The 22,915-nt window shown below is 37.1% G+C and overlaps 1 protein-coding gene across 5 annotated transcripts in view; it reads right to left on the reverse strand.

Moving 5' to 3' along the window:
- Positions 1-22,915, reverse strand: part of MTMR3 (myotubularin related protein 3) — a 107,922-nt gene that overhangs the window by 84,586 nt on the left and 421 nt on the right. The gene's annotated exons all lie outside the window — the stretch shown is intronic.

Here is a 22,915-nt window from a genome sequence, read left to right on the forward strand (position 1 = left end):
CACTGCAGCCCCTACACATTAATCCCATTAATCAAAGGCTTCCAAAACAACAATCCTGAAAGTTTGAGTACTCACCTTTCATTCTCACCTAATGTGTTACACTCAAGCAATTAGGATCGAGTAATAAAAGAACCAGATTTTGCAAGACAACATACCAAAAGCTTAAGTAAGACAAAGCTGCTCTTAATACCTTATTTACTACATCAACCTTCACCTCAGCCTAAAGAAAACAAATTAAGACTTTTCTTCATCTCTATCAAGGAGCCCAGCATCTAATCCAGATATGGCAAATTCATAGAACCTACAACAATTACTAGTAGCTCACTAATGCTTAGTGTGTCTCTCTCACATCTTCACTTCCTCTTCTCTGTTCTACTTTTCACTCAGTTTTCCTCCTCCCTCTTTCTGATCCTTTTATAAGGTTACCACACTTTTCCTTGTAAGGAAACAATAAAGAGGATATTTATGACTAATCAGTTAAATTATGACTGCGATATGACTTTCTTTGCTCTTCTACTGATTTGTGGTCATCATCTTTAAAGGAAACTTCTACACTATATAAGTGGTTGGAAAATATTGATCCATTCTATACCCATCATGAACACTTTTCCCTTTAAGCAAAGACCACTGAAAATGGAAGATACTTCATTATTTTCACTCCACTGACTCTGAAGATTAACTCATATACGAACTGAGTTTACCTATGTATATTTAATGTTTGTTGTGAGATTAAAGTTCAAACTATCTTTAAGTACCTACAGAAAGTCAGTGTAAAAACAGTATTAGATAATAGCGTAAGATATACCAGAATTCTCAATTGTAAGTGAAAGAAACCCAAGCTAACTTAAAATCAGAACTGACTGGCTCACAGAAGGACCCTGAGGTGGTACACAGAAACAAAGGCTGAACTTCAGGAGCAGGGCCTCAAGGGCTCAGTGCCACCGGATCCATCCCTTTATCTCATGCTTCTCTTGACTCACTGGCCTCATTCTCTCCCAATGTAGACAGACCTCCTGCCTCTTGCTAGAGGCAGTCCCAGCTTCAAACCCCGAAGAAAACTGACAGCTTGCTCCTGCAGTCTGTGTACCAATACCAGTGAAAAATGCCTACTGGCCCTTTGTGTCAAATGCTAATCAGTACCACAAAATTGGCCAGGCCTGGTATACATTTAATAACCCTTAAGCAACCAGAAAATGAGGAATGAGAAATCATGATGAATAAGCTAAAATTGACCTGCCACTATCTATAAGTTAATTTATTTTGATTCCATGAATTAAATGCAAGGACCTCAAAAACAAAACCCAGTGAATATCCTATTCCTTTCACTAGAACTATAAACTAAAGTGTTGGGGAGTAATATTCAAAAAGATCTGATTTAAGGAAACAATCTAGGAATTAATAATCCTCCAGCTATAATTCAAAATATAAAAAGGAAGGAAATCTAACCTCTGGCACTGAAACACAGACCTAAAATTACAGAAAAGTCCTATCACATGGGAAAAGAGGAAAATGTCAATTTAATGGGCATATAAAGATATAGATATATATCTATATATGCTAGTTTAGCAAGAAAAAGAGCAATCTCATTTTAAAAATTCACTCAGTGATGGCACAGACCTGAAACTAAAGAATAACATGAAACTTATTGTTGGTGGCTGTATAATCACCACAGCAATGGCTGAGATTCATGCAGCACTCAAGGAGCTAAATATCTCTGGAAAAAAGCTTCCTTCTTTAAAAGACTTTTTTTTTTTTGGAAAAGAATCTGAAATTTCCTAGCATATCTAAGTTTTAAATTACTTTGTTTCAGGGCTAATCATTTCAAAACAACTGAGTGTTACAAATCAAACCCAGCAACCCAAAGTCTCTGCTGATCCATCACTCAGTGTGACAGTTTGCTACCAACTAGTTTTTATCTTTTCAGCACTTCCAGTCCCATGCAAGCTGCTTTTGTTCTACATAACTGTATGTACACTCAGAATTCAATTCAAACAACTGACCTAAATTTAGTAGTACCTGGGAACCTAAGACACAGAAAAAGGCTTTCTCCTAACTTTTTAAAATATATTTTTATTGATTTCAGAGAGAAGGGAGAGGGAGAGAGAGAGAGAAACATAAATGATGAGAGTTATTGATCGGCTGCCTCCTGCACACTCCCCGATGGGGATCGAGCCCGCAACCCAGGCACATGTCCTGGACCAGGAATTGAACCTCGATCTCCTGGATCATAAGACGATGCGATTCATGCCGGCCAGGCTCTACTAATTTCTTATCTTTCAAACTCAATCTGAGAGAGTAAAATGATAGTCTATTTTTTAACAAGTAGCAAATGTATAGTTATTTATGATAAAGAATTAAATACAAGGTGATGTTTATTATTCCTTAATACTAAGTTCTATTAGATTCTGAGAGCCTATGAAAAATTACAAAATGAAAAGATGCAAATAGTGTAGAAGAAAAGTCAAGGTCCTTGTTTATAATATTTGTAACAGCCAACACAGAGCTGCTGTGTAACAGACACATAAAGCACTCTTCTAAGACCATTTTATTAGTCATTGAATCTTAAAACAACCCTACAAGGTATTATCCCATTTTACAAAGGGGGAAAACTAAGGTGCAAAGAAATAAGGTAACTTGCCCAAGTTATAAAACTAGCTAATAAGTAATTTACAGATGCAAGTTTAAACCATGTCAGAAATTAAGCAGGACTAGCATATATAAAGCCAATGCAAAAACAAAGAGGCCAATTTCAAAGTACTCCATGTCAAAAAAGTAGAAAAGAAATAGAAATTAAGAGGAACCAAGATTTTTTTCTCTCTCAGTGCAATAAAAACGTGCTGGGCCGAGATCACTGGCGGGGGGGGGGGGGGGGGGGGAACACATCTACATTGTCAAATTATACAAAAATATCACAAAGTAACATTTCTGTAATAAAGAAATACGCTTAACTTTTGAGAGACACATTCTAGAGAAAGCTCATTATTAAATGACAGCACTTTGAAAACTAACTTTTCATTCCTAAATTATTATGCTTGAAAGACTAAAAGCAATCTTCTACAATATTCAACAGGAGAGGACTATCATGTTCAACAATTTTTACTGAGAAATAGAAAGTACTACAATAATAAAAAATGGGTCAATCCATCACTGTGGCATATTCACTTAGCTTTTATCTATGAAAAATATTTTCAGATTATTGAAGTGTTTTCTTATCTCAGACAACCTTCAACAACATGAAAAGGGCAAACTATTTCTAGTCAATATTTAGTGATCTTTGGTAGTGATTATAAGATTAATCTGTCACCTAGAAAAACTTAAGGCTATGAAATGGAATTTAGAAATGGAACTGCAATCACCCTAATCCACAAAAACAATCAGCTAGTACTAGTTATTTCACAGTTCTGAAGCAAGCCCACCTTCATATAATTTTTACTCCTAAAATGTGCAATGCGAGTAGGCAAAGGATCTGTTCCTCAAAACTGAACTGATTCTGGACTTGCTTTGGTTTTTCTGGTTTGTTCAAGTAGGAAACAGTAGCTACAGTGTCTGACATGAACTTGATACTTGTGCTTACTACTGAGCTAAGTATATTCCCTGAGCTCTAGAAAACTGATACAGCATTGAACTTCTTGAGTTAACCCTTAGTCACTTACAAGACTATTCTCATTCTGGCCCAAGAAAGAAACAGCACTGCAACCCCAGAAAAATAACCACTATTCTAAATCCTCACTTTGTTTCCCATCCTCAAATTTTACAAGAGTATTGGGGGGGGGGGGGGGAATCTTACTTGCACACTACTATGGAAGTCCTTCCTACCATTATTCCCAAGAGGTACAGCAAGATCTCATCTTGATTTCTTGGCTACCTTTCACCTGATGTAATCATAGCATGAAGCTTTGAAATAGGACACTGGGATAGACCATTCCCTTCAGAGTGTCTATCATTACTCCTTGGTGAGTCAGCTTCTGGACTGCTGCCAATGTGCTTTTTGTTGAGTTTATCATGAAATCATATTTCTGTAGAGTTGAAATGATGGCCAAAACACTGCATTTCAAAAGATTCCCTCAAAGTGTTTATCAAAGCCATTCACATGCTTTAGTAAGAGAAGGGGTTTTACATAGTATCATGTTAAAAGATTCTCTTATGTGCAAGTGTCCAAAAAACATCCTGTAATATCTTCTGATATTTTGCTTAAGTAGAGTTTATGCTAATAAGTACATTTAAAAGCTTTTTATTATGCCCTTGAGGAAGGAAAAGTCATCTTTTCTGTATCAGGTAAATGAACTGAGGAATTCTGAAGTTAACAAAAACATTCGATATCCAAGAATTCTCTGAAAGTCCATCAACTATCTCTTTTCTACTATACCTTTTTAGAGGAGCTCACTAATAAATTATAATTCTTAGTTTTGAAAAGGTAAAACACTGCTGGGAATGGGAGAAGTACAATTAAAGTAGTTCCACAGAGCAGGAATGGGAAAAGCTCCTAGCTCTGAATAAAATAATGCTTTTAGGCTATACAAAGTAAGATAAGTATTCATGTGTGGTATTATTCTCTTTAGAAAACACCAAAGTCTTCCCTATAAACTTTAAAAACAGAAATGAGATCAAATGTTCAACATGAATCTGGACTCTGAGACACTGAAAGCTTGTTTCAGGTTTGTGAGTAGAAGAATATAGAATGACTTCTAAAAAGATAACATACAGATTTACAGGTTTAAGAAATGTATCATTTAAAATATGCTCGTGGATTAAGCAAAGAATTTATATGTATATATGCACAACCCAAGGATGGACAATGGTGGGAAGAGGGACTGGGGAGGGGGATGGGACAGGGTGGAATGGGTCCTTGGGGAGAAAAAGGGACATTTGTAATATTTTAAACAAAACAAAACAAGTTATATCTGGTAAAAAAATAAATAAATAAATAATAAAATAAAATAAAATATGCTCATGTATGTTTTTAGTGTATAAATTTAAAGCATGCACCAAAAACCCATAAAAGTTGCATTAATATCCAAAGAGGAAAAGGTATAAGTATACAGTAACTACAAATTCAAACACTGAATATATAAAATATATAATTCTACAAAGCAGTTATTATATTAAAGGCAAGGTATTCCCTAACAAGTAAGTTCAAACAATTTGCATTATCTTATGCCAAGAATACCTTATCCACACGTAAGGTCCAAGCACCAAATGGCATAATACTCTAATTTATACTTCAGAATTCCCCAGCTCTTAAAGTTATACACATGATAAAAGAGTTCAAGAAGTATTCAATAATCTGTAAAATTTTAAGGACATAGATCTCTGTTACTCATACTAGGATATGTGCTAAGTTTCTCTACTATTCTCTGTGTAACCTCTAAAAACGGACATCTAAGTTTAAGTTTCTTACTGCTTATGTAACAAACAGCTCTAAGAACCACATATAAGAGAGGACAACAACTTGGTGTTGTTTAAATCTTGGTACAGAGTAAAATCACCATCTGTGACGGTGATTTAAAAATTTACCTCCAGCACTGATCCTTTCTCAGCCTTGCCCTAAAGCTCCAACTGCCTAACATATTTGTACTTAGATGTCCAATTGCTTACATGTTTAAAAGCAAAAGATAGACACAGACACAGAAACAGACACACACACACACACACACACACACACCATTTCCCATCTTTCTGCCAAGATCAACTCCCCTTGCATTTACCTTCTTTCAACTCTTAACACTGATCCCCGGGGGAAGAGGCAAGTGTTGTTGCTGTGTCATCACTCTAATAGTAGCAATAACCGTAACTAGTTTATAGGAGTGCTTACTATTGGCTAGCTACTGTAATAAGCACTTAGCGAATCCTCACAAAAGCCCCAAAAGGTAGGTATTGTTATTCCCATTTAAAAACTGAGAAACCTGAGGCACAGAAGTTAAGGAATTTGCTAAGATCACAAGTAGATATCATACTAGTGGTGGAGCCACCATTTAAACCCAAGCCTGAGCTCTTAATCACCATACTAAACTGCAATTGAGTAAAGAGCATCTAACTTAAAGTCAGAAGATCTAGGTTCAAGTTTTAGTTCAGCTATTCACAAGCAGTGCAACCTCAGACAAGACTGACAGCTATGAAACACAATTTACTCACCTGTAAAGTAAGAGTAATATGGCCTGCCCTGGCTGCTTCACAAGGTAGCCCTGGAAATAGAGTGTGCAACTAATAGAGCTAATTAAAAATTTATTTGTAACATGGGTCCCATTGTTGCTACCTCCATGTTCCCATGGTTTTAATTTTGGCAACTCTATTCTGGAATTTCTAGACTTATGTCACCAACATTGTAGTCTCAGGAAACAAAGAACCTAAATCTTGTCCATATCAAACAACCACATACAGAAGACCAACTGTTAATTTGCAAGACACATGATAACCTACAAATGATATATACTTACCAAATGATCATATTTGAAGTATAATATCTCTTGGTTTTAAACACAATATTCAATTTTCTGGATACTTTAACTCAGAAGAAATGTACATTGCTGAAATAATGTTCTGTACACTAAGTATATCAATCACAGGATACATTTAAATCTACAAGGCTTAAACTAAGATTCTAGATGAAGCCAAAAGAAATACAAACATGCATACTATTCTCGAACATGTCAAAACACCTATGGTCTCTGTAGTCCTCTGCAGGGTCAGAACTGGAACCTCAAAGCATTAACTTGCAAAAACTGCCTGTAATCTTTTCCAAGGTAAAAAGGTCCCATTTCTCTTTTGGCCTCATATTGCTAGAAAAAGGAAGCTCATTACATTGGAAAAGAGGATAATTTAATTCAAGCAGCTAATCAACCATAAACCACAAAACATGTCTTATGTCTTGTTCACATGAAACTACAGCTACCAATGTTAATACTTCCAGCCATCTTGGGGGAGGAAAGGGGAGGAGAGGAAGAGGGAACTCTGTAGTGCTAAACATGTTTTACTTATAGACTTTTCATAACCAATTACATAACCTAATTCTGCTACTTAGAGGAACAAAAGAAAGGCAAGGATTAACAATTCAAAAGCTACGTAAAACAAAATATGAAATTATGCACTAATGTTTCATAACTAAATTTATCCATTGAATATGTATATGTGCCTACTTCCTTAATTTAAAAAAATTAATGATTTACAGTATAAGATTATTTATATAACAAGTTATTCCCATTCCAGAGTGGGCTTTTGGGGGGGGGGTGAAGTTTACTGAGCAATTCACATTCTGAAAATTATAAGCTTTTTCAGGTCTAGGCACTATTTTTTTTTAAATCATAAACAAAAAAAACCCCACACACATACATGGGCTCTGGCTGTGGCTCAGTGGTTAGAGCATTGGCCTGTGCACCCAAAGGGTCTCGGGTTTGATTCCTGGTCAAGGGCATGTACCTGGGTTGCAGGTTCAATTCCCCAGTAACCAATCGATGCCCATGCCTGTGTCTGTCTGTCTCTCCCCCCCTCCCGCCAATTATCTTTAAAAATTAATGAAAAAAATATACTTGGGTGAGGATTAACCAAAAAAAGAACAAAAAACAAAAAAACACATGCATGGGCACATACACATGCGTGTGTAATTGTGAATGCTTTCTATAGCAGTTTTATTTGTAGTTACCAAAACTGAAAACAACCCAAATGAACTTGAAGAATGAATAAACAAATTGTGGTACATCCTTACAGGAATGCTACTTAGCAATAAAAAATAACTGAAACACAAAATATGGATGCCTCAAGGTGCATTATGTTAAATAAAAGAAGCCTGAGTCAAAAGGCTAGATCTACTGCATGATTCCATTTACATGAAATTCTGGAAAAGACAAAATTATAGTAACAAAACAGATCAGTAGTTGTCAGACAATGAGGGTGGGAGAAGAGGCTGACTCCAAAGGGCCAGGAGGAAATTTTTTGAGGTGATGAAACATATATCTTGATCATGGTGGTAGTCCTGGGTTTCCACCCTAGCTGGGAAGCTCAGCTGGTTAGAGCATCATTCTGATACGCTAAGGTTGCGAGTTCAATTCCCAGTCAGGGTACATACAAGACTCAACCAATGAATGTATAAATGAGTGGAACAACAAATGTTTCTGTTTCTCCCTCTCTCCCTTTCCTCTAAAAGAATAAAATCAAAATTTAAATTAAAAAAAAAATCATGTTTCCAAAGCTTACAGAACTGTGCTGGAAAAGGGTGAGTTTTACTGTATGTTTAGTTTAAAATTTTTTTAAACCATAGAATCTTAATTATTGGTCTGAAAACAAGGACCAGATGCTACTTAAGCAACCAAAGCAGGAACACTAAACCTTGTTAGATCTGCCTCCAAGTTTGAAAATTCCCTCCTATTAACATCTTGCCTAGAAATCTAAACAACATTTGTAAAATAGTCATAAATTCCCTTAGGATTAACAATATATTTTTAAAAGAAACCTAGTGTTTACATCCTAATAGTTTTAGAAGAAAATGAGCTTTGTCAAGGAGAGAATTAAACCAAGCAATAAATATTAACATCAATCTTGCCCAGAATCATGATGGTTACAACAAATGAGGTTCCTCTCCTAATTTGGCTTCAAAAAGTCAAAATTTTACTTCACAAAACCCTAAGAAATTTATAATTTTGACATTCATCTAAAATCTTTAAGTGCTTTCACTTAATTAGGCAGTACAGCAAAGTGGTTAAATAAAAGATCAGGTTCAAGAACTCAAATACCTGGGCAAGTTGTTTAATCTTCTTTTGCCTCAATTTCCACATCAGTAACATTGGAATAATTATAGCTACCTCCAAGAATAATCCCAGACAATTAAATGAGCTAATACATGTAAATCGTTCAGAATAGTGTCTGGCATACTTATGTAAGGCTCAGAAAGTTTTAAGCTAATACAAATGAATGATATTAATAATCACCAGCTGTGTGTCCTTGGACAAATCATTTTACCTTTGTGTATCACAATTCTGCTCTATAAGAGAACTAAATCCAATGGCCTAAAGGCCTATCTAGTAATACTAGTCTATGTTCCTATAATTTTACCTGAATTGCACCCAATCACCCTGCAAAGATTATGTATTATCCTTTTGTATAGAAAAATCTGAGACCCAAATAAATTAAACAACTTGCCCAAAGAGATATTAAAGTGAAGACAAAGCCAAGATGAGGATACGGTCTTCTGAGATTCCTCAGAACTGTTCTCTCCAAAAATTTTAGCCCTCCATCAACTCCTACCCTTCTGATAGGCACAGGTATGACATACCAAAAAGCCCTCCAAGTTAATCATTTTTAAAATTCATTTAGCTATACAGTACATCTGTTTTCTGTACTTTTCTGTATGTTTCTTTCAGGTAAAATATGTTTTATCATTAAATGTATTCATGTAAGAACAGAACTAGTAGAAGAGTTAATGAAACTAAAGGGAGATAAATTCAGCTGATTATGGTCATTAAGATTTTGTGAGGGGGTAAAAGTTTTAAAACTTAGGTATAATACACATACAAAAAGTACACATCATAAGTATACAACTCAGTGATTCTCATAAACTGAAGACAATGAAATCGCCACCCAGATCAAGATATAGAACATTAGCAGCACCCCTACAGTCTCTCTCATTTGTTTTCACTGCCAAAGATAACCATGATTCTGACTTCCATTACCATCTATTAGTTTTATCTGCTTTTTAAACTTTACAGAAATGGAATCACACAGTATGTTGTCTTGTGAATAGGTTCTTTCATGAACACTTTAATTTTTCTTCTTGCAAACAAAATGCATTTAGGTAAGCCAGATAGTAAGAAAGGCTCTCTCAAACTATCAAATATTCAGTTAAACCATAAATCATTCTTGAAGCAAATCATTTCTCAAGCAATAAAATACCTAAGATATTTATTTAAAGCCAAATACAGCTGGTATTTCCTCTCTCCTCAATGAGATTTCTAAAACCTAAATTTTCAGTTACTTTTAGTTTGGGAAAACAGAGACCCAAAATATCTCAAAAAATATTGTATTATTCTTTCATCAGAAAAAAATTTAAGTTGTAACATTTTTTTTTAAAAGGCAAGATAGAAGAAAATAGGGTTAGGAAATCATGAAGAGATTTCCGACCATCCTCTTAAAATTACAAAATTCTTTAACTTTGCTCTTATATTAAAGAAAAGAATTGTCAATTAATTATAACCAACACTAAACACAAAAAATAAAATGTAAAAATTTAGTTTGCTCTAGAATATGTAATTCCAACACCATTTTGATAGCACAGCAACAAATTATTTTTAAATTTGTATTTATTGATTTTAGGCGGGGGGGGGAGAGAAGGGGAGAGAGGGAAACATCAATTTGTTGTTCCACTTATTTATGCATTCCTTGATTGATTCTTGTACCAGAGATCAAATGCACAACCTTGGCAATTCAAAACGATGCTCTAAACAATTGAGGTACCTGGCCAGGGCCTGCAACAAAATTTTTAAATAACTAAATGCTTTTATTTTATCCTGAGATCTGCTCCTACTAATATTAATCTTCATCACTGTTTCAATTAAAAGTCCATAATATGTGCTGTCCAGCATGGTAACCACTAGACACATGGCTATTTATTAATTAAAATTAAATAAAATTTTAAAATGTAGTTCCTTGTTGAAACTAGCCAAATTTAAAATGCTCAATGTGTAATGGACAAGGCAGATATTGAATGACAGAAAGAATCAGAGGAAGTTCAACATATGCTATATCATCTCCCACTCACTCCTAGCCCCTTACTAGGCTAAAATTAATCTAAGAAAATGATGACCAATGACTAGTATGAATCACCAAATCCAATTATTTCCTTAGACTTCATCTTTCCTACATCTCAAACTTAACTGTCACTATTTGGAATCCTCCCTTCTCCTTGGCCTCCATTATGCCTCATTAACCTACTTTTAAGTTGTTGTTTTTTAATTCTATCTTCTCCCACCCCCCTAAATGTGACTCTCAACCTTCAGCTCTTCTAGGTTCAATATTTCATCCAGACTGGCCAGGCATGGCTCAGTGGTTGAGCATCGACCTAGGATCCAGGAGATCGGAGTTTGATTCCCAGTCAGGGCACATGCCTGGGTTGCAGGCTAGGCAGCCAGTCAATGACTCTCACATCATTGATGTTCCCCCCCCCCCCCCCCCCCCCCCCCCCGCTCCTTTCCTCTCTCTGAAATCAATAAAGAGCCCAGCCGGGCGTGGCTCAGCAGTTGAGCGTCGACTGGGATGCAGGAGATCGGGGTTCGATCCCTGGTCAGGGCACATGCCCGGGTTCTGGGCTCGATCAATGACCCTCTCATCATTGATGCTTCTATCTCTCTCTCTCTCTCCCTTTCCTCTCTCTGAAATCAATAAAGATATGTTTAAAAAAAAAAAAAGATTTCATCCAGATGAGGCCTACCTTTCTTCCTACCTCAAATTCACTATCTCCACCCGGCTGGGCATGGCTCAGTGGTTGAGTGTCACCCTAGGATCCAGGCGATCGGGGTTCGATTCCTGGTCAGGGCACATGCCCAGGTTGTGGGCTCAATCAATGACTCTCTCATCATTGATGTTTCTATCTCTCTCTCTCCCTCTCCTTTCCTCTCTCTGAAATCAATAAAGATATATTTAAAAAAAAAAAAAAATTCACTATCTCCAAACCCCTTCAGAACATTTTTACTTGTATATCCCCTGGTCTCAGAGTTAAATGTGTGAAGGATTTCATTTTAGTCCTTTTCCAAAACCAGCTCCTCTCCCCAATTCCACACTGCTGTACTATCACTAGTCTCCAAGGCCCTAAATCCATCGACTTAGAATCTTTGCCCTTAACTCCCACTCAACTATTGCACAAATGTTTGTATATTTCCTTTAGAGTGTCAACTAATAATCTTCTACATTAATCTAGCCACCTGAATTACCAGCTTGCTACCACCTTAATTCAGATCCTTATTACCCAATTCTGAGTACAGTACAGATTCTTCGTTGCTTTCCAATCTTTGACTACTCCCAATTATGCACATGCCACCAGACACAACTTCCCCAAAACTGCCTTTGATCTCAGAAACCTTAAACAATTCTGTACAGTTAACAAAAATTCAAAAACTTTAATGATTTAATTTCAACAATCTATAGCAAACATACTTTACAATTTTATCTTTGAATCTTCTATCTTCTATTCAATACTAGCAAAACTAAAACTATTCCCCAAACACAGCTTTGTGTGCCTTACCTATATAAAGCTAGGACTCTTTCCAGTTTCTACTATGCAAATTTAATATATTAATTGCTTTGACCCAGCCACCGTGGCTCAGTGGTTGAGCATCAAGTTCAATGATCAATGACTCACTCTCATCATTGATGTTTCTATTTCTCTCTCTCCTTCTCCCTTCCTCTCTCTGAAATTAATAAAAACATATTTTAAAAAATTTTAATATATTAATTGCTTTGTATTATGAAGCCATCCATCTCAAGACCTCTTGCATAGCACCCATTTTGAACAGACCTAAGACCAGGAATAAGAAAGTTACAAATATACATATTGGTTGAGCTTTACTATAAAAGCATCAATATTTATTGCATGCAATTCTATTCCCCAGGATTTTATTCTGCAGAATTATTTCTGTAGAAATAATCCTACAATTGTTCAAAAGTATAAAATGCAAGAATATCCATCACAAACAGCATTTTTTGTAATAGAGGGGGGAAAAATGCCCAAAAAATCCCATCAGTAAAAGACCCAATAAATAACTATAGTGTGTCTATAAAAAGCTTTAAAGAAAAAAAAACCTACAGTCCTTAAAAATGAGGTAAAGCTACATTTTGTGATAAGGCAAGAGTCTGTAACACACTATTATTACTAGAAGAAAACAAGCAAAATGTAGATCAGCATATTTAGTTTAATCCTACTAGAAGGATCTTTTTTTTTTTAAATCTTCATCTGAGGATACGTTTACTGATTTTAGAGAGAGGAAGGGAAAAACAGAAACATCAGTGTGAGAGAAACAATCAATTGCCTCCTGTGTGCACCCCAACCAAATTTAAACCTGCAATATCTCAATCAACATCTATTAAATTAGGTACATAGTTTTTGTTAAATTATTCTCCATATCTTTCTAACTTTTTTAAATATTTAAATTATGCTTTGAAAAACAGAATGCCAGGGTTGTGGAATTTGGGGACAGAGGAGGATGGGCTTTCTAGATTTCTACAGTATTAATATTTTTGGACAAGCCTGTTATTCTATTATAAAATTTCTAACTAAAAAAACCTCCATAAACTTATACTAGTACCTACCGCTATTACCTTGATTGCTCTTCAACTTTAACCTTATTCTTTAAAAGAATAAAGGGCAAATAATTATAACTGTCTTACCCCAGAAAACTAACATTCTGAATATCATCTATTAACACAAGCACTTAAGGGATTATAATGTGCAGTAAACTAACAGCAAAAGCTAACAGGCCCCATCTAAACACTTAAACTCTATAGGATATGTTACACAGATCTTCCTAAAATATCACCAGATGAGTATATAAACTTACACTGGTCCAACTCCCAGCTGTATATTAACACCAAAATTCCAGCAAGACTATATTGTCATAAAAGTTATTTATCTAAGTATCTTCCAGTTCAAATTATATATATAAAACCCATTATCACATTGAGTTGTGATAAACTTACTTGATATTTAAAATGCACATACACTGGTGATGGAAAAATAAAAAATAAGTAACTAGAAATAAAATGCACATACACAAAGCTACAGAACTTAAGTCCAAATGGTACATCAGCAGAACTGGGAACTCAGGCTGAGTCCTGTGTTTAGAGTTCACAGAATATGATTTTTCATTTTACAGCATCATTCATAATTCTCAATGAAAGGAAATTTGGAATGGAGGTCCTCTTGTGATCAAAGCCCAGACTGTCTCAGTCATAGTGGAGTTTACAATGACACAGTTCAAATCAGCTTGCCTGGCCCTGGCCAGTGTGGCTCCATTGGTTGGGAATTTCTGGTGCACTGAGAGGTCCAAGTTTCAATGCCAGGTCAGGGCACATGCCTGGGTCTCTAACTCAATCCCAGTAGGGGGCGTGTAGGAGGCAGTTGATCAGTGTTTCTCTCCCCCTCTCCCTTCGCCTCTAAAAAAATAAAAACTTTTTTTTTTAAAGTCAGCTTGCCTGCCCTATTCCTCCCATACTACTTCCACAACTGCTACTCTGCTTAGGAAGTGAAGCCAGATAACTACCCACTTTCTCACTGATGACTATGACTTAAAGCTTCATAAGACACTCAATGAAAACTAAGGACATTAAAATGCTCTTTAAAACAGCTTTTCCTAATTATAAGAGTAATACATGCTCATTATAAAAAATTGGGAAACTCCAAATATGAAGCAAAAAAAGACACTATTCCATCCGCCAGAAACTTATCACTCAATATTTCCATTCCTGTCTTTCCAAGGTCTCTCTTATGTATAGAAGTATTAGTTCACTTACTCAACGGGATTTTAAGTTCAGCAAAACAAAGGGGAAATAACATACTAGTTCTTTGAAAAACTAATTCTCTTCAGTATTTTCACAGTTAGCCAAAGCAATGTGTACAGGGAACTGGAGGGAATGAGACAAGTGAGAGAAATCAAATTTGCTCCTTTTCATTCATTCACCCCATGGCAAACTGGTGTCCATGTTTCAAGAATTATATATCCAAAGACTAAGGACTATGTTTCCTTTTTAAATAGCAGTCTACTACATAAATAATACACACACATATATACACAGCCTTGCCAGTAGGAGGGACACAGAGTAAAAGGAATTCTTACATCAAGACTAATTTTTTTGTCACCCTGAAACTATCCTTAACAGAAAGCAAAAGGATATCTGAAAGGCTAATGTAAAATTAATAACCTCTCCCACAAAAACATTTTCTGTGCACATCAGATGAACAATCTACAGAAAATGGTGAGTGTAAGTTTTAGAATGCTATGATTTATTTACAGGTATACAAAAGTATGTAAGAGTTTAAACAGTCCATCAATGTTGATAGCTTACTCTGTACTGGACAGTATATGAAGTGCTGAGGAGTGAAGGAGAACAGCCATCAGCACCTACTTCCACAAGGTTTACAGTGTACCTCTTTAAATATGATGTGGAACACTAGGCATGTGGTCCCAAAGGATCACAACATCTCTGAATAAACTATGCTTTCAAATCCTTATGATGTTCTAAGATGTATGTGAAAGAAACTTATAAATCATGCTACCTAAAGTGAAAAGGTACACCTGACTTTTTTCCCACAGCACTGTACATAGCAATCACCTCCAATATAAATTACAGTAACTCATTTCTTTTAACTGGCAAAAAATCATTCGAGTTACTCCTTTCACAATATCCAAGACTTCAATAATATCTTTCTATGACAATGACCCGTAAGAAATAACTGAAATTAAGTTCCCCAAGATGGGAGAAGGGAGACGTTTTTCCAGTGCAGAAGGACCATTTCCTGATTTCATAACTTATAGAGGGAGGTGGGGCAAATCAAAAGCATTTATTCAAACCTAAGAAAAAAAGTTACCCTTTAATCTAAGAATCATCATGGAAAGTTTTGGCCTGAGAAAGCATTTTTTAAAAGTTAAAGGCTCAGGCTCTTCCAAATGGAATTAGAATGACAGGTTAATTGTGGTACTTTGCAAGCAAAGGAAAGCAAGTAGCAATTATTCATCCCTTTACTCAGTCTCTAAGACTTGAGCTCTTAGAAAATAGGGATATAACTGAACTGCTTTCCATAAAGCACAGGCATTTTAAAATATACTCTAGGCCTGGCTGGGTAGCTCAGTTGGTTAGAGAGCCATCCCAACACGCTAAGGTTGCAGGTTCGATCCTCGGTCAGGGCACATACAAGAAGCAACCAATGAATGCATAAATAAGTGGAACAACAAATCAATGTTTCTCTCTCTCAAAAAAAAAAATAAAATAAAATATACCCTATACAATATCAGTTCTTCGTATTTAAGAGAAATACACTTACTTATACTGTTTCCTTCCCTATTATTTGCCCTTTTCTAATTTGGCCACCTTAACAATGACAAAAGGTATCCAACGATGCTTTATAAGCAAGGTTTATATGTTGGCCTTTATTGCAGACATGACTCTCAACAGCATGGGACACTTTAAAAACAGACTATCAAAATCCAACTAGGCTGGACCATCTGCAGAACTAGTGAAAATGCCCAAAAATCAATCACTCATGAAAGCCTAACATTAAATCTTAAGAGTCTAAAGCCATGGTATCCACAGCAGACTATAATATATCTCAAGGAGTACCCAAGAAAAATATTTGAGTTTGGTTTTTTTTGAATTTTTAATTCTCATCCTTGTTAATTTTTTTGGTGGGGAGGTGTGTTTTATAAGGCACACAATAACCAGTTACTATACATATTGTTTGTAAATTAAATAAATATTTAAGGATTGAGGATTAATGCTCAAAATTTTTCACTGTTGGGACGAGCAATCAAAAAGTTTAGAGACCACTAAAGTACTCATCACTGCACTTTCATTTTTACCTGCCCCTTCCACAGAGCAAACTGAAGAAGCTAAGACCTGATGTTGAACAAAAGAATAAACTATTTTAAACTCCCACCACTAAGCTAAAAGATAATAAATCACTAACAAGAACATGTGGAACTGGACACTAGTATACTGTTGGTGGAACTTTAAAAATGGACGTCTATCAATAGGGTACCTTGGGTATATTCAAATTTAAAACACACATACCCTTTGACCAGTAAGCCCACTTTATGAATTTAGCCTAAGGAAATAGCACAATTGTATTTAAAAAGTCCAAACCAGTTCATCACAACACTGTTGGAAGAAAAAAAACTGAAAATGTCCATTAACAGGGAATTGGGCCCTGCAAGGCATGGCTCAGCGGTTGAGCATCGACCTAGGATCCAGGCGATCGGGGTTTGATTCCCGGTCAGGGCACATGCCCAGGTTGCAGGCCAGGTCTCCAGTCGGGGGCATGCAGGAGGCAGCTGATCAATAACTCTCATCATTGATGTTTCTATCTATCGCTCCCTCTCCCTTCCTCTCTCTGAAATCGATATTTAAAACAAAAAAACACAAAAAAAAAACACAGGAAATTGGTGTAAACTATGATGCATCCATATTAGAGAACACTGAATATCCATTAAGGGAACATCAATTTGACATAGAAAGTTGTTTTAAGTCTTTCAGTAGACAATGTATAAGAAAAAAAGAATCACCAAATATAATATCTAAGTGGGATTATGGGTTATCTCTACTTTTCTTTATTCTCCTGGATTATCTCAATTCTTGTTTTTTGTAGGGTTTTTTAAATTTCCATACTGAATATGTACTGTAGCTTTCATACTCTAAAATAACACTTCAGCCCTAGCTAGTTTGGCTCACTGGTTAGAGCATCACCCACAGACTGAAGGGTCCCGGGTTAAAATATACTCTAGGCCTGGCTGGGTAGACAAGGGCACGTACTCTGGTTGCAGGCTCAATCCCTGATTGGGGCACAGGCGGGAGGCAACCAATTGATTGGTTGCCTCTTGCATGCTCCCAGACCAGGGCCAGAGATGGAACCTGCAACCCTGGTACGTGCCCTTGACCGGGAATGGAACCCATGACCCTCCAGTGCACAGGCCACGCTCTAACCACTGGGCCACACCAGCCAGGGCCCAAAAACTTTGTAAACCCTCAACTTTGTCCTATGTGGTTTGTATAAGCAGTCTAAATACTTTACAATTAGAGATTTATCTTATAGAAAAATGATAGTCATGGAACAAATTAGCCTTATCTTTATACCAATTCTCTCCAAATATAAGATTAATCAATATACTTATAAATCCTTACATTTTGTCAGATTATCAATCTACCGAAAATTCAGAGAACTAAATGAATTTATATTTCTCTCCTGCAACTAAATTATAAAAGCATTAGCTACAAAAGAAATTAAATTTAGAACCCAGAGAAATGAAATCAGGAAAGTGTGCTACGTGCTACTATCTCTCATAACAAAATCAGTCTAAATATCATGTAAAGACATAAACAGGCACATGATAGACCCAAGTCTGGACATATCCAAGATGATTTGTAGTGGTCAGCACCACGACAATACCTAAGGGAAAAGAGTGAGCAACATTAGCATAAGTTTATGTCTTAACTTTGTTCGCTAAAACAACTTAAAACAGAGCTATGAGGTATTTCTCCCTTAAAAGAATACTGTAGCTTTAATTTAACCCAGCTTTACAATTTCCTTATAGTTTTTCATTTGTCTTATGCCTTATAGACAGTCATCCTAACTGCAAAGTCTAGGTACCATGTCCTTAAGCAATTGCTTGAGTTTTATTACAACTCAAGAAAAAATATACTTGAAGTTGTAACACAGTAAACATATAATCACATATTTAGAAAAACAAGTTTCTCAAATCAATACATACTTGCACCATTTGCAATGTGCTGATATTCTATTTCTTTTTTAATGTTTTTATTTTTTTAATTAATTTTTAAAAAATATATCTTTATTGATTTCAGAGAGAGGAAAGGAGAGGGATAGAGAGATAAAAACATCAATGATGAAAGAGTCATTGATCGGCTGCCTCCTGCACGCCCCCAACTGGGAATTGAGCCCGCAACCCAGGCATGTGCCCTGACCAGGAATCGAACCCTATTGCCTGGATCCTGGGTCGATGCTCAACCGCTGAGCCGTGCACGGCTGGGCTAATCTTTTTTTTTTTTTAATCCTCACTGGAGGGTATTTTTCCATTGCTTTTCAGAGAGAGTGGGAGGGGGAGGGGGGAAGGAGGGGGAGGGGGGAAGGAGGGGGAGGGAGGGAGGGGAACATCGATGTGAGAGACACATTGATTGGTTGCCTCCTGCATGTCCCCCAACACATGAGGGATCGAGCCACAACTGAGGAGGTACGTGCCCTTGACCAGAATTGAACCTAGGACCCTTCAGTCCTTGGGCTGATGCTCTAACTACTGAGCTAAACTGGCTAGGGCTATTTTTTAATTAATTTTAGAGAGGGGAAGGGGGAGGAGAGGATGAACATCAGTTGGCTGCCTCCTGCCTGGGCCCTGACCAAGGATCAAACCCGAAACCTGGGTATGTGCCCTGACCAGGAATCAAACCCACAACCTCTTGGTGTATGTGAAAACACTCCAACCAACTGAGCCACACCAGCCAAGGCTTAAAGCTTTTTTAAATCCCATTGATTTCATTACCCTATGACGTTGCCACCTGCCATTCAGAAGACAGCACTTTACATAGGATGTACTAAACTCCTTCACCCTACCACCTTCCACCACAGTTCCATTATAACAAAATGGGTGAAATCCACCAAGTCTATCCAAATGCAACTTGGCACAATGTGAGAGATCCCAGATTTCTCTGAAGTTCCCAGCAACACTGTGACTATTCCTATTGGCAGATGGGATGTAACTGCTGAAAGGTTTCTCCAGGCAAAGTACAGAAACAGAAATCTTTTGTTTCCATATCAGTTACATTATTAGTAAAATCTTCACTTGAGAATGCATAGCAAGTTTACCACTGCCTCACAAAACAACTCTCCAAGAAAATACAAGAGGATCCCACGGCAATAGGGTTCTAATATCGCCTTACATTTTTACATTGCTTTCCATATGCACCACTTCATTTGATCCTCCCTGACACGGGGAGAGAGAGAAGCTGCTCTTCTTCCTTTTACTAGCGAGGGAATTGAAGCTCAGAGGCCTTACCTGGCTTGCCAGAAACAATGCAGCTAATAAGGAGCACAACTAGGCTTGAACTCAGGATTCACTGATTTATCAACTCTCATGCTACAATTATTTTCATTTTGAACAGATGAAACAAATATGAATTTAAAAGGTATGTTAAGTTTCTAGATACAAAAGAGAAGATGAAAGCATGATGCAGATACTGGTATCAAAATTAAGATTAAAAATAGTAATGAACGTTAACAATTTCAGTAGCCTCTAGATTTATTGGGAATCCTAGTTCAATTCAACACAGATTTGGTCTCATACTTTGTCTTTGGTCAATGTTTCACTGATTATAAAATTACATATAAATTCACTATAGAAAATTACAGAATTGAGTGGTCTGTAAGAAATAACTGACCACATAAATTGCACAAACTTCCCCCAAACCATCTTTAATCTTGTGGCTTCACACTAAATTATGAAGTTCCCTATGTGAAATCCATTTTGATTTCATCACTAAGTGAATTACAACAGCATAAGCATGTTGTTTCTGCATAATACTTGCAACATGCACTCAATTTGCAGAGCACTTTTGAACAACATCTAAAAATCCATAAGCTGAAAAGCAGAATCCAAGGCAGAATGTTCTTTTTTAATTATAAAGCACATCTACCTTTGACATGAAATAACTCAATTACAAATTATTAAAGATTTGCAGAAGAAACTACTTGAGATCAACGAGTAGAAGCCTTTAATTGTATAGATGAGTAAACTAAGGCCCAGATAAGTGACATTCCCAACAGCAATCACGTAGTCAATTAATAATGACACAAACTCTCTGCCAAACTACAGTTTCCCATTATTCTAAACATCTCTGCAGCTAATAAAATGATACTTTAAAAAGTCACCAACACCTAAACAAATTTAAGACACATTTTTTTAAAGACACATTTAAGACCCAAAAACTAGGGGACAGGATAGTGTCCAATGACAGTCTTCAGAAAACAATCTCTTGAACTCAAAGTTACAAACCACCTGAGCTAAAAACTGGCTCTTCAATACAATGCAAGTTATTAAGTAGCTTTCAATAACTAATGTTATCAACCACTATAACAGTTCTTTTTCCCATCTCAATACTATGCATTTACTCAACAAATACCTGAGAGCATATTATGCTGGGAACTTCAGGTAGGTACCAGAGACACCAAGGTACTAAACAGACATGGTTCTTGTAGTGCACATTCCCCTCTGCAATATGAATACTTCCTTCATAACTCAGCATTCTACTTTCCCACATAAGGTGTTAACCAGAACTACAACAGATTAAAAACTGACTTTACCACTCCTCATGGCCTAGGCAAATTTCAAGAAGTTTTCACAATCAACCTTCCTGGTTCATATCCCTTGTCTCAAAAGATTACTCACTCACCCACCTACCCTCTCACTTTACTAGAAACCTGAGTCAGATGGTTTAGGAACAACCATAATGTTGGGAGGATGGGAAGCACGTTTGGTAGACCCCTTTCTGAGCCAGTAGACTTACTGCCTCTCCCTCTCTGCTTCTTTCCACTGTATTCTTCCATACATCTCTGGATACATCTCCAGTCAAGCAGCACTTAATTTTACCAAGTGTGTTCCTGAAGATGCACAAATAACTTTTGGCAACAAATCTGTTTTCTCTACATAAATCCATTATATTAGGAGATGCTCAATTTTCAGTTTCAAGTTTCTCAAATTCTTAAAGATCTATAAACAAAAAAGCACTCACAGAAACTGTAATTAATGAGACTCTTCTGGAATACTAAAGGTGACCTAAAGCAGAAATTCACAAACCTGGCTGACCAGAATCATTCAGGGAACTTTGTAAGGATGGGAGTCCCAGCCAGGTCCCTCCTTCAGAGACTTTAATTCACCTGGTCCTACGTGAGGCCCTGGAATCAGCACTTCAGGCAGTTTATACTATTTCTGACGACAGTATTTAACTAGGTAAGTCCTGAACTAAAGAACCTGGCCTACGAGCTGAGAAACGTGGGTCCTCTTATGGCTTGCCATTAACTACAAGTGGGGCTGCACCATTGTGCTGGTCACATGAACTGCTCTGGGTCATCTGAAAATGAGGGAGGTAATTAGAGCTGAAAGAGGCCTTCTTAGGCAGCCAATCTAAAATTCTAGAACCCTCCAAATTTAGTTGAATATCACATACTGTACTGGGTTTACGTGAAACTGTCATTCTGTAAGCTCTTCTACCCAACCCAAGTCACAGGCCCCAGAACAGCCTCTTTCTGCATCCCACCAACATACCTTACTTGGTCAATTCTAAGTAAAAACACGGACCATGACTCTTGCCCTATAGAAAGAGCCTTGAATCTGAAAAGGAGAGATCCCTGTCACTTCTCAATGTGCAAATCACAAGCATTTTACATAAAAAAAAAATCATCTCATGTAATGCAACCCAGGCCTCCATGGAATTCCCGTCCACGTTATGAGAAACTACGCTGAATCTCAACTAAAAGAGTATGCACGCTTTTTTTTTCATTGTGAAAAAAAATGATACTATCAGGTAACAAAGTGAATATCAAGATACTAAAACAGTCGAATTTAGGTCTCGCTCTGGAAAAGTCACCTAAACATCAATACCTAACAGTAGCTCATGTGCAAAACTCACAAGTGAGATTAACAGACCCCAGAAGAGTTTATTAAAGTGGAATTGACCTCATTATTTACCCATAAAATGTGCCCCATCATTTTGAGGTAAATTTTCCAGCTCAAAGTACAAGCACAAAGCAATACATCAAACAGCACGATTTTCACCTAAGAAATAACACTATAATCTTTCACAGAGCTGCTTGACCAGTGTTCCCTGAGCTATCTCAACCGCCTCCGAACCATCCTTCCCACCCAAGTACTACCAGGTCAGGAGGATGCCCTGCTACAGTCAGGCGGCCACTCCTCCTTCCCACAAGTCCCGGGTCCGCACCGCTCGCCACCGGGGCTCCGCTGGCCCCCGGCCTCTGGCCTCTCGCCACAGTGGACTCCCAAAGACCCGGTCCGGACGAGCGGTACACACTCACTTCCCGGGGGTCCGCGGGCATTTATCCGAACGCTCCGGGGATAGCACTTCAACGCCCTAACCCCGTGGGCCCGTCCCGCCAGGTCCGGCAAGGCCGCCCCGGCCCGGGAGCCCGCCTCCCTGGCGC

Source organism: Miniopterus schreibersii (assembly GCF_964146895.1).
Source record: "Miniopterus schreibersii genome assembly, chromosome: 20".
NCBI lineage: Eukaryota > Metazoa > Chordata > Mammalia > Chiroptera > Miniopteridae > Miniopterus > Miniopterus schreibersii.